This window comes from Protopterus annectens, chromosome 5.part0 (genome assembly GCF_019279795.1).
Source record: "Protopterus annectens isolate FY-2018-M chromosome 5.part0, PAN1.0, whole genome shotgun sequence".
Lineage (NCBI taxonomy): Eukaryota > Metazoa > Chordata > Ceratodontiformes > Protopteridae > Protopterus > Protopterus annectens.
The window spans coordinates 1009456951-1009469767 of NC_056735.1; positions in this window are offsets into that span (position 1 = coordinate 1009456951).

The window sequence follows — 12817 nt, forward strand, 5'->3', positions numbered from 1 at the left end:
TTCAGTATCATCCCCTCCAACCACGAGAATTACCTCTGCCAGGAGTTGCACTGCTAGCTCCACTGCATTGGCTTAAAGTCAGAAAGCTATCTGAATGTGAGTGATGTCTTCTGGACATGGTCCCCTCATGACTGCATCCAGGACCATGACCCCATCGCCTAGCACATCTGGCAGTGGACACAACAATTCTTGATGGAGCAGTGGAAGTAGTGCCACTAATGGAGTGAGATGTGGCACAGCCAAGTCTGCTAACTACTGAAGATGTAGTGGCTCTACAGCCTTGTGGATACCCACTTTCCCCCAGCAGACATTCCATCACAGGCACTACCTGATCCAGCTTGTCATTCTTCTTGTCCAAGGAGTCACCTATATGGATCAGGGAGTCATGCACATCAGAATGCACAATGATCAGTATTCACACTATCTTTTCTGAGGCCCTGGTGTAACATGTCTTTGTCTCCATTACATCTCTACAAAAATGTCTGTCAGCACCTAATGACACACCAGCATCAAGAGGAGGGTGTAAAGCAGGCCTTCTACTATTACTTCTAGCAACCCTCCTATGTGTGTCCTCATCCTCACTATGGCTATGAAGAGAACCAACCAGCTGTGAAACCGGAGTAACCACACTGCCTTGATCAACGATGTTACCCTCAGTCTGTCCTATATCAGAAGGCTCTGTGTCATGGGTATAGGTATGCATAGTGACTTTGTCCAAAATATGGGCAAAGGTTGTGGAAGCCACATCCTCAGTGTCAGAATGTCCCTCTACAGCCCCTAAACTGTGCCTCTTCATCAACACCATCATCATCAGAGGCTATAGATACTCTGATATCAGGTTGTATGAGTTCCACTGTGCCTCTGTCAGAATCCTCTATGATAACAAGCAATAAGCAAAATAAGAAAGAAGGAAATTGATCAACACTTTGTTATGTGAAAGGTATGCTAAACTGTAGTAGATGCTAAAGCAATACAAATTTTAATCTGTTAGACCTAAAGCTTCCATATATTTACACTAATATAAAAAAAAACAAATGTGCTTACCATGTGCAGGTGGTCTTGCAGCCTGCAATCCAGATGTTGCTGCATGTAAGGAAAGGAGAGAAGAATGATAAGAAATGCAATGCAACTTAAACAAGAAGCAGCAAGCCATCCCCTTTACATACAAAGATTAAGAACAAGCCATCCCCTTTACATATACAGATTAAGAACAAGCCATCCCCTTTACATATACAGATTAAGAACAAGCCATCCCCTTTACATATACAGATTAAGAACAAGCCATCCCCTTTACATACAAAGATTAAGAACAAGCCATCCCCTTTACATATACAGATTAAGAACAAGCCATCCCCTTTACATATACAGATTAAGAACAAGCCATCCCCTTTACATATACAGATTAAGAACAAGCCATCCCCTTTACATATACAGATTAAGAATAATGTCATAAAAAATGATTTGACCAGATGAATCCTCCATGAAGCATCCTCCACTGTGTCTTTCTAGTACTGTGTCATCTGACTCACAATTATTGTTGGGTCTAGATATATCAGACAAATACGATATATGCATATAAAGATATATTCAAAGACACAATTATTTTTATTTGCATACCTGGAAGGTCTGCATGAGACACTCTGGTTCTGTTGTCCACATCAGCACCGACATCAATGTGTCTGTGTGAATTCTTTGCCAAGCTATCTGTCTCTCTGATAGTGGACAGGAGTTCCTCTGTTTCAATCAATGGTGCTTCAGTAGCAGGACCCCCTCCCAGAGCCAGCTGTTCCTGGGCATCTCTGCTGCACTTTGAGAATACAAAGTAAAGGCAGACTCAAGGCAGTACTGTGGAACAGTTACTCTTATGCTGCTGGATGTAATGAGCTAGGGCTTTCTATGTGCTGTGTTGTAATAATAATTCCTCTGCCTGGACATTCATGTCAGACTAATATTTTTGCATAGTATCATGGTTTCAATTATAGCGGTAAGTCAAATTATTATTTCATGACAATTCATATTCCTATCTTATAGTTAATTGGAAGTGTGTGTGTTTCTCATTATTTATAGCATTTCATTAACATACAATTTGAGTAGTACAGCAAGACATCATTTGCAAAAATATTGTAGCCCCAACAAGGAGATTAAGTAAGCCAGCCTTATTGTGCTTCTGTCTTAATGCTGGCTGCAGACTTTCCTGCCCCTTACTTCTTCCTATACCAAACATTTTTTGTACAGAGCATGACAGCTTACTAATGAGTTAATAGGTAAGAGTAACACATCATACAGATGGTCCTACTTGTACTTCTTTGCATCTGTCTCTATCTCGCTCCACCTTCAGGTTCAGTAAGTTGGTACTGTCCTTCAGTTTTGTTATTTAAAGCATGTGGATATTAATTCCTATGTGGCATGATGAGATAATCGCCAAATGTTTTAATCCAGTGCATGAGCTAAGTGTTACTGACTGTTTATATACTCTGTTTTCTGTGTATCCATAGGGTATATATTGTTATGAGCCACCATTATCCTTCTTCTCTCAGAAGCTATTTGGTCCCTGCCCCCCTCTCCCCTGTTTGTGTATCTTCTTTCTGTGTCATTAGTCTTCCTCCTCTGCATTTGCACAATGTCTGTCACCAAGCACCAACTGCAACTGAGGCGAAAAGGAAGTACACGGCTTATAGCTATATCTTGAGAGTTTTTGCCTTCATCCACATTATTGTGGTGCCCTTAATGCTACTGGGCTTAGCTGTGTATAGCCCTTTAAATGTGCATCTTACAGTTGTTGTGAGGGTAATGAAAATGAATACATACATACATTCTCATTTACTGCAATCTGTTGTCACATGGAAACTTTTTGAAGTATGAATTCCTATAAGCTGTATTTAGAGACTACTTGAATATTAATTTTGTTCTTGAAATGCTATCCAGGTATGAATTCAGGTATATGAAAAAATGTTTTTGAATGTTTTGTATGACTCATGTGGCTGTGTTGGCTACACCTTTACATAGCACACCATTATTCTGCCTTTCTACTAATATGCCTATAGCTTGTTGTGAAGCTGTCTTGTACAGATCTTGCCTGAATAATTTTTCTGATAAAGCAAACAATAGACATATGCACAGAAATGAAATATGCACTCATATGTTATTATGTCTGTCATGTGTCTTCCCATCACCAACTGTCCACTTCTTCCAACCACTTCTGTGTCATCCAATAAAATTCTTTGATTCTAAATTGTTTCCAGCAGCTATGTTTCCACCCGCAATAGCACGAGTGTTCCCTCATGTGTTTCATAATACATCTGTAGTATTCATATCAGGATTGACTAAATGCAACCGTCACAACAAATGTGTAAATTATGAAACATGAAACATGGCGACACCACATATCTGTTCTGTATTCCAGCAAGTTCACATATGGTTGTATGAGTAAAATGGTTCTTTGCATGAAAGTTGGCAAAGAGCACCATAGAATCCTGGTAGTTCCCATTCTAAGTTCAATACCTCAAAATATGAAAACACATGTGCTAATACTTTGTCGCCAGCAGCACAATTCAGCTTGGTAGCATTGCACTTCCGCCAGAGAGTAAAAGAAAATAAAACACATCTTTGTTAAGGTTGCACAATTTTTGTATGTCTGTATTGAATTCTGAGAACAAGGTATCGTGATTTCAGAGCAATGTAATTAATTAAGACAGTTAATGTATGTCTACTGTCTAGTGGTTATACTAGCAACTATGTTGCAAGGTTGTTTAAACTATTCACATATAATCCATCCCTGGTATTCTATACTGCACTGTCCAATGTAGAAAATGTCTGTTTGTCTTGTCAATGGACATTGTACAAGCCTGTGACAAGACAACTGTGCAAGCATTCCAGAATTATACTGCCAGGAAAGTTTGACTGATAATCCTCTGGTTTACTGCTGTGATTTTCTTTGGCATCCTATTCTGTGATATGGGTACTTTTCCCTACAGTAATGCAAAGTACACAAAGGACAGTATCTAAATAGAAGTAGAGTATGTCATTACATGGGACAGTTACCATGCAGTTACGTTGTCCTGCGTATGCGTATGTATTTGTCGCAAAATCTGTGATACACAGTACCATCTGGTTCAAACAGTGAATTTTTACCAATTGCAACTGTTCTTTTTCACATCATTAAATTCAAATGTCTCCTGTGGTGCTTGTGGCTAAGACTGTGCTTTCTAGATAGGTAGGAGGTTTGATGCTGAGCACGGGAAACGTGTGTGTGTGTGTGTGTGTGTGTGTGTGTGTGTGTGTGTGTGTGTGTGTGTGTGTGTGTGTGTATGTAAGATGCTTGGTGCTGTATCCACTAAACCTGAGTAGAGTATATTTAAGTTTGCACATAGATCCCTTTTCCTACATTTAACAGAAACATCCTCTCCACAACACACTGATAAGGTCATCCTGTCAAAAGTGCACTGTGTCCCCTTAACATATAGACTTTCCCTGTGGCACTTGTGACTGAAACTGTGCTCTTTGGATTGTGTAATTATATAGGCTGGAAGTCTGATATTCAATGTGGGAATCTTGGTGTGTGTGATGGATTGTGTATAAAGTCAGGTAAGCATGTCCTCCAACACATCTGTAATCAATCAACTTCCACTTGGGAGAATGTTTTAAACTGTTAGATGACTTCATCATCCCCTTATCCCGACTTTCATGACCACATCTTCTCTCTAATACATTGATGAGGTCTTTGTTTCTAAAGTGCACTGTCACACTAAGGAAGTCATACTTTTTCTATGGTGCACTTCATACAGTGATCTCTAGTATGTGTAACTACTTAGGTAGGTGGTTTATATACAGTATTAACTGCCATGTATGGTTAGAGTTCATAATACTTTGAAATGCTTTCACTCATACTTGCAATATGTGATGTATGCTTCTCAAAGATGCTTTATGTCTCTTATAGTTAGATATCTACTGTGGTGCATGCATTTAATGCAATGACCTGTAGATTATGTAATTAGCTAGGTAGGGCATGCAAATCTCACAGTGAATAACCTGTCTGTTTGGGGCTGTAAAATCAGTTCAGTATAACTTCTACAACAGCCGATTGCAGTACACTTTCACATGTATTAGCTTTTATACAGGTAGATGAGTCCCCCATCCCCTTGTCCCAATTTTCATAACATCTTCTCTACAGCATATTGCACTCTCACACTTTAAAAGTTAGATTTCTTATACGGTGCTTGTGCCACTGAAAATACAACCTCTGCTGTGTATATGTATTTTCAGTGGCACAGTGTTAAACTAGCAAATTTGAACATCCCCAGGCAAAATACACTTTTGCCAACACACCAATTTCCATAATACTTACAAAACTGCAGTATTTCACAGCTGTAGTGCAACGTTTCGTGTGGTGTGTGACTTTGATACAGAGTTTTTTAGACTGTGTAATAACATAGGTAGGAGATTTGAGTCCATCTGTGGGTGTGTTTTTACTCTCATATTGTGTAGACCACTATTCAAATACATACATGACTTGTAGCTCTACAGTGCTGTTATGTTCTTTGACCACTTTTTAACATAAACATATTGCTTATAAATAATGGTGATGTCATCCATTCAACTGTGTACTGTTACAACTGAATAGCCAGTGTTGTGCTAGTTACTTATAAAAGTAATGTCACTATTATTAGTTACTTTTCAGTGAAAGTAATATATTACTATTACTTATTATTGTTCTGAAAAAGTAATATATTACTATTACTAGTTAATAACTAAAGTAATTTGTTACTTTTACATAAGTGTAGTTTATCAATTATAATACCGAAATTTTCTCACACAAGTAAGCGCAGTATAGTGTATTATTAAAGTTGTATACACAATGTTACAATGATGATGAATAGCATTCAACAGTTGAAAGACTCCAGCAGATTACTGTTTATAGCTGGGTGACACAGTGGTGCAGTGGTTAGTGCTGTCATCTTATGGCAAGAGGCTCTCTGGTTCAATTCTCAGTCAGAGTGCCTTCTCTGCAGAGTCTGCATGTCTTCCCTGTCACTTGTCTTGTGCATTCAAATAAGATGATGAGGCTTGGGTGTTTTTGTAAGATATTTATTAAACACAAATACATCAGGATGGATGACTGGAACATTAAACTTAAATGCACAAGCTAACTGACTGACTGCTACACACATACTTTCACTCTAGCTGCTTACACAAAATGGCACTCTGCTTGCATGTGCTCATTACTTACATGCATGTGAACATGAATTACAGTGGCTTTAAAGGTACAACAAACACACTATGAGCTACATCTTCCCTTGTTGATAATTTTGTCATGCAAATGTATAATGACAATCAGATACGCATAAATATTATATTAACACATGAACAATAACAATCATGTCCAGATTGCCATGTATCTAGGATTAGGTCTTGAGATATGACCTGACCTCATTATATAATAATCAGTACTGGGTTTAGCAACAATTACAGTTATTGGGGAATGCTGTTCATTAGGAACTTTAGGGGCACTTTCAGAAACAGAAACAGAAGATGAATTGTTCTCTGGAAGAGGAACATTCGATAGCATACTCTGAAAATTAAAGTCTCAGTTACAGATAAGATGCTGTAACACTGGCTCAGATAACAGCAATAAATGTTTCAGATTCCACCTAAATTCCATTCCTTGTGTCTCAATGATAAACGATCTTGGTTCCACACATAGATGTTTCCCAAGTCCGACTCAATCAAAGCATTTTGCTCTCTGCATCCTCACTATCTCTCCTTCTTTTAATGGTTTGAGAGGTTTGCTGGTTTTCTCATAATGCAATTTCTGTAACAAACACTTTTTCATGAGTTGCGCTTTTACTGCTTTGTTGTTTTAGCACTTGGATTCAACAAATTCTTACTGATTGGCAGTGTAATTCTGGTTTGTCTCAACATTAATCTCTGAGCAGGTGAACCAAGTAAATTGTCTCGAGGAATGTTTCTGAGATTAAGCAAACTGGAAAAATATTGGTTTTGTCTCTCTTGGATTTCTCCAACAACTGTTTCACACTCTGAACTGCATGTTCAACCAAGCCATTAGATTGTGGATACTCAGGGCTACTAGTAACATGAACAAAGTCCCATGTCTCAGCAAATCTTTTAACTGCTGACTTGTAAACTGTGCACCATTGTCAGAAATGACTTTGTGCGGACTACCATGGACTGAAAAACGTCTCTTCAATTTCGTAATGACAGTACTGGTAGTTAGGTAAGGAAGTAGGTTATTCTCAAATCAATTTGAATAAGAGTCTACTAATACCAAATAATGCTGACCATTCCATTCAAAAGTATTTGTGGCTACTGTTGACCAAGGTAGTTCAGGAATCTGGTTCAGGTGAAGTGGTTCTTTTTGTTGCTGGGGTTTAGCACTATTACAGATTAAACAAGCCAAGATTTTCTTCTCAATATCTTTTGACATAGATGGTTAAAATGCTAGTAATCTCACCCTTCTTTTGGTAGAATCCATTCCTAGGTGACCTCGATGCAAGATTTTAATATATTCTTGTTGCAAGGATTTTTGAATTACCCCTTTTGGACCTGTAATAAAGATACAATCTTCCATCAAAATCTTGTCTCAATAAGGAAAATACTGCTGCATATTTAGTGGTAAACAAGATTTGTTGCTGGTCATCCATGACTGATAAAATGGTTCAGCTTCTGGAGAGCTGGATCGGAAGCTGTGTAATTTCTAAGCTCAACAAGATGTGTAAAAGAAAAAAAATTCTCACTTCCATAACTTCAAAATCCGCTTTTTCATTGTCATGCTGGTCATTGGTTTGTCTGGGCAATCTGGATAAAGTATCAGCAACATAATGAAATTTGCCTTTTGTGTAAGCCATATTGAAATTGTACTTTTGCAGTTTTAACATCATGCATTGCAATCTAGCTGGAGCTGTGTGGATTGGCTTTCTCAAAATAGTAATCAGAGGTTTTTGATCAGTTTCAATCTAGCTAGGTTGGTCATAAATATAATCATTGAACTTCAAGCATGCACACAGTATTGCCAAAAGCTCTTTTTTCAATTTGTGCATGCTGCAACTCAGTTTGAATTAGAGTTTTAGATACATTGGCTACTGCTTTGCCCTCTTGAAGAATTACTGCACCAAGAACATATTTTGAAGCATCATAAGAAAGATTTATAGGTTTCTGAACAACATGATATCTCAAAGTGGGTGTACTGGCAATTTTCTGTTTCAGGACATCAAATGCTGTTTGGTATTGTTCCAACCAAGACCAAGTTATATTTCTGCATGTCAGCTCTTGTAGCAGTGTTGAAAGCTCACTTAAATCAGTAATGAACTTGCCTAAATACTTGACAATGCTATGAAAACATTGTAAAGATGTGGCATTGTTTGGACATCTCAATAACTGCAACTTGCTTGGACGGATCTGGTTGTATGCCTGAACTGTTAAACAAATGACCCACATAAGTAACTTCTTTTAGCCTGAATTTACATTTCTGAAGATTCGGTTAAAGATTTACAAGCATGATCTAGAACTTTTCTGAGGTTTCTCTCATGTTCAACTTCACCACTGCCTCCTACAAGAAAATCATTTACTATAGCAGGACATGGATAACCAGAAAAAACATTTCTCCATTGCACATTGGGAGATTTCACTGGCAGAATTTATCCCAAAAGGCATTCTCATAAATCAGTAATTTCTAAATGGTGTACTGAAAATGGTTTGCAAGGAAGATTTTTGACCAGTAAAATCTGCAAACATGAACTTTTTGAATCTAAGACAGAAAAAACAGTGGTATTTGGCATGGGAGCAACAACTTCTTCAACTGTACAGATTGGATGATGAGGTTGTTTCAGTGCTTTGTTCAAATCTCTTGGATCAATTCATGCTCAAATGTCATCTGAGCTTTTCTTATAAGCTTCTACCATGGAGGATACCCATTCAGTTGTTTCTTCTACTGGAAAAATTACTCCTAAATGTGCCATTCGGAATAGCTCTGTTTTTACTTTGCCCTGCATTGCTACTGGAACCTTCACTGCTGGTTTGACAACTGGGCTTGCCTAGTGATCTAACTTCATGGAGTACACAACTGGGAGTTTGCCAAGCCTATCTTTGAAAATATCAGCACATTCAGAAAAAATATTCTGTGTGAAGCCTTCGTTGTTGTTGATGCTTACATGGTGGACTTCCTTATTAAATGAAATCAGTCTCATTTTCATACTATGTTTGAGGCCTAACAATGGCTGCACATGTCTTTTGACTATGTAAAACTGCAAGTCATGGCTGTTCCCAGCAGAATAGAATGAAAGCACTACTGAGACTTCGGTTTGAATCTCCTCAACACCATATGCAACAAGCTTCACACACTTTGCCAAATCAAATTTTCACCAGCTTTTACCTTAACAAACATTTCTGCTGAAATAACATTACACTTTGAACCAGTATCAACTTTGAGCTCTACAGGTCTCCTATCAATCAGAACAGTACAAAATATTTCACTCTTTACCAGCAAATCTACTGCATTAACCTTTTCCTCAAGTACAGAGACACAATCAACATAAAAAGTTGGGTCACAGCTTTCTACTTGATCAACTTGCTTCCTGGAATGCTCTCTCTTAGTAAAAGAGTGTGCCTCTTTGGATTTACAAAGTTTCCTGAACAGATTCCACTTTTTACATCTGTGGAATTGCTGATCAAAAGCTAAGCACTTCTTTCATTTAGTTTCATGACTGCAGTGGACTATGATGTTTCCATGTGTTTTGCTAAAGCACCCCTTAGTTTTGCTGTGTGTGTGCCCTGTGTTTTCCTAAAGCCACCCTAGGCTTCATTGTGGGAGTCACACCCTTTGGCCTATATCTCAGTCTCCTGCCACATACTATTAACATTCATGGTGGAAGAAGCTTCAAGCATGCTCTTCTCATTCATAAGCATATTCATGTTCTTTTCTCTAAGCTCATATATCTGACAAATCTCTGTGGTTTTGCTTAAACGACTATCTCGAAGCAACATTTTTTCTCACTGCATCATTAGTAACACTACACATAAGCCTGTCTTTTATCATCTCATTTCTCAGATCACCATATCTGCATTTATTTGCCTTGTTTCTCAAGTCAGTTATCTTTGCTGAAAACATTTCACAAAGCTTTTGATTTCTTGTGTAAAATATGTGCCTTTCCAATGTTTCCATTGTAATATTCATTTGAGGGTTGCACATTTCTCTACATTTACATTTTAAGCACTCAAGGCCTTCCCACATTTCAGCCTATACCAAAATATGATGGTCTTCCCCTCTTCTGCATAAACAGCAGGTGCATACACAAATGAACGTTCTCTCTCAATGCCTTCTGAACCAGCTAAATTCAGCAGAATAAATGCTTTTGTATGTGTCTTTATCAGAAAAAGTAGCCTGTATAAAAATATCATATTCTTGCTCAAACACTCTCCAATTTTCAGCAATATTATTATCAAACACAAGTGGACCAGGTCTGTGAAATCCCTCAAACACACACAAGGTACTTGTAATTATATTCAGCTGCACAACAGAGTCTTTGAAATAAGTGTAGTCTTTGAAAAGACTGTACTGTAATACTGCACACACTTGCAACACTTTGCATACTTTAGATACTTTAAATAGCTTTAGTTAATGCGAAAAAGTAGTACATTGCAAAAATAGTTGTTTTCTCTTTTTCAAACATTTTATATGATTTGGATATTGTTTCAAATGTTTTTATAATTATTTAAAGTACTTTTTTCAATATGTTGCAATTTTGAACATTTTGTTTATTCAGTAAGTGGCTTGGAATGCTTTGCTTTATATTCATCAAGGGAAAAATCATTTAAATGAGTTTAAGTACCTGGAAATAATTTCTGACCTGTTTACGAGTCGTTTGACCCACTCGTATATTCCTCCATTTCTGACTGTGCGTCTCATGGTTTTAAGAAGTTTTGACTTCGGATCTCACTCTGACACCATGTCACTTGTCATGTGTATTCAAAGAAGACAATGAGGTTTGGGTGCTCATTCAAGATATTTATTACACACAAATACATCAGGATGGATGACTGGAACATAAAACTTAAATGAACTAGCTAACTGACTGACTGCTACACACATGCATGCTTTCACTCCAGCTGCTTACACAAAATGGCACTCTGCTTGCACGTGCTCAGTACTTTCATGCATATGCCCATGAACTGCAGTGACTTTAAAGGTACAACATACACACTGTAATCTACACTCCCTATGTTTGAGTGAGTTTCCTCGGGGTGCTCTGGTTTCCTCCCACATTCCCTAGACATGTTGCAGGTGGATTAGACTTTCTAAATTGGACTTAAGTCTGAGTGTGTGCATGTGTGCGCCTTCTGAAGAAGTTTGGGTGCTGGGCTGACAACTTGACAATGTAAAACTCCACTGCCACTTGTCCTGCAGACTGATGATCCACCGTGGTGATCCCTAATGGGTGCAGCTGAAAGGGGAAGAAGACGACTAGTCTTTATAGCTAGAGAGGCACAGATAATAATTAAACCAAGCAAGCCAACAGCATAAGACCTATAAAACCCTATCACATTTTGTCTATTTTCAGCAAATAAAAATCAAAACCCAAAGAGAGTTTTCAATAGAACATAAAAAAATTGTCAAGACAAAAGTTGGTTGATCATAGATCCACCCAAAGAGTCCTGCTTGGTGCAATGGGTAGGGGCGTTGGGTCTTCAACTGATGAGTGATGAGTTCAATTCCAGTTGATGGTGGTATGCAGAACCAATGCCATGTATTATATGGCAAGGTAAGGATATGATCTCTAGCAGGTTAGAATTGTCCAGTGTTAGGGGATGTTTTAGTGGGTGAGAGTCCCACAGTATAAGGGCACGGACGGAGTCTGGTCATCATTAGCATTCACCTCCTTGCAGTGCTAAAAAAAAAAAAAAAAAAAAGTGAAGTAAATTTTTCTCCATACTAATTCTAATGATATGTTATGAATACTACATACTATCAGTTTTATTTTATTTTATTCAGCATTTGTTTACCAGGAAAGTCCAACTTGGAACAAAGCTAATTTTCAGCAGAGGCTCAGGGAGAAACACTCCAGATGCATGTCTTTGTAATGTGAGAGAAAACTGGATTACCTGGAGAAAACTCACACAAATGCAGGGAGGACATGCAGACTCTGCACAGAAGGTATTCCAGCTAAGAATCAAACTGGAGAACCTCTTGCTGTGAGGAGACAATGCTACCACTGCACAACTGCACTGTCCAAAAGTTGTGCCAACATTATGTTGTAATTTCTTATCCAAATTGCCATGTCAAAGTCTCTATTAGCTCCTAACATCTGATTACTATCCATACTATATAGGGACTCGGGAAGTTTTCCATAACTCTTTAGGGGGCTATACCACCCATGTTGAGAACCACTGGTTTAAGCAAAAGTAACTCAAAAGTAACTCACATTTAAGTTACTAGTTACTAAAAAAAGTAATATATTACTATTACTAGTTACTATTTTGAAAAAAGTAACTGGTTATGACTAGTCACTAAAAATTGCAATATATTACAGTAATATATTGCATATTGTAATATATTACTCCCATTACTGTGCATAACAATATGTTGTGTCTCTCTTGTGATTTAGGCACTATTCTCTAGCTTATAATCGTAGGTAATTAGTTCAAATCTAGTCATTACTACTTAGAATAGGTTGTATCAGTCTTATTATTTCTGTACATCACCAGCAACGGTGTCTGTGACGCCCGTGCACTGACCCAGTAATCAAGGAGCCTCAGTCCTTACCATTAGCACCAGTGAGGAGTGTCCACATTTGGAGGATAACAAGTA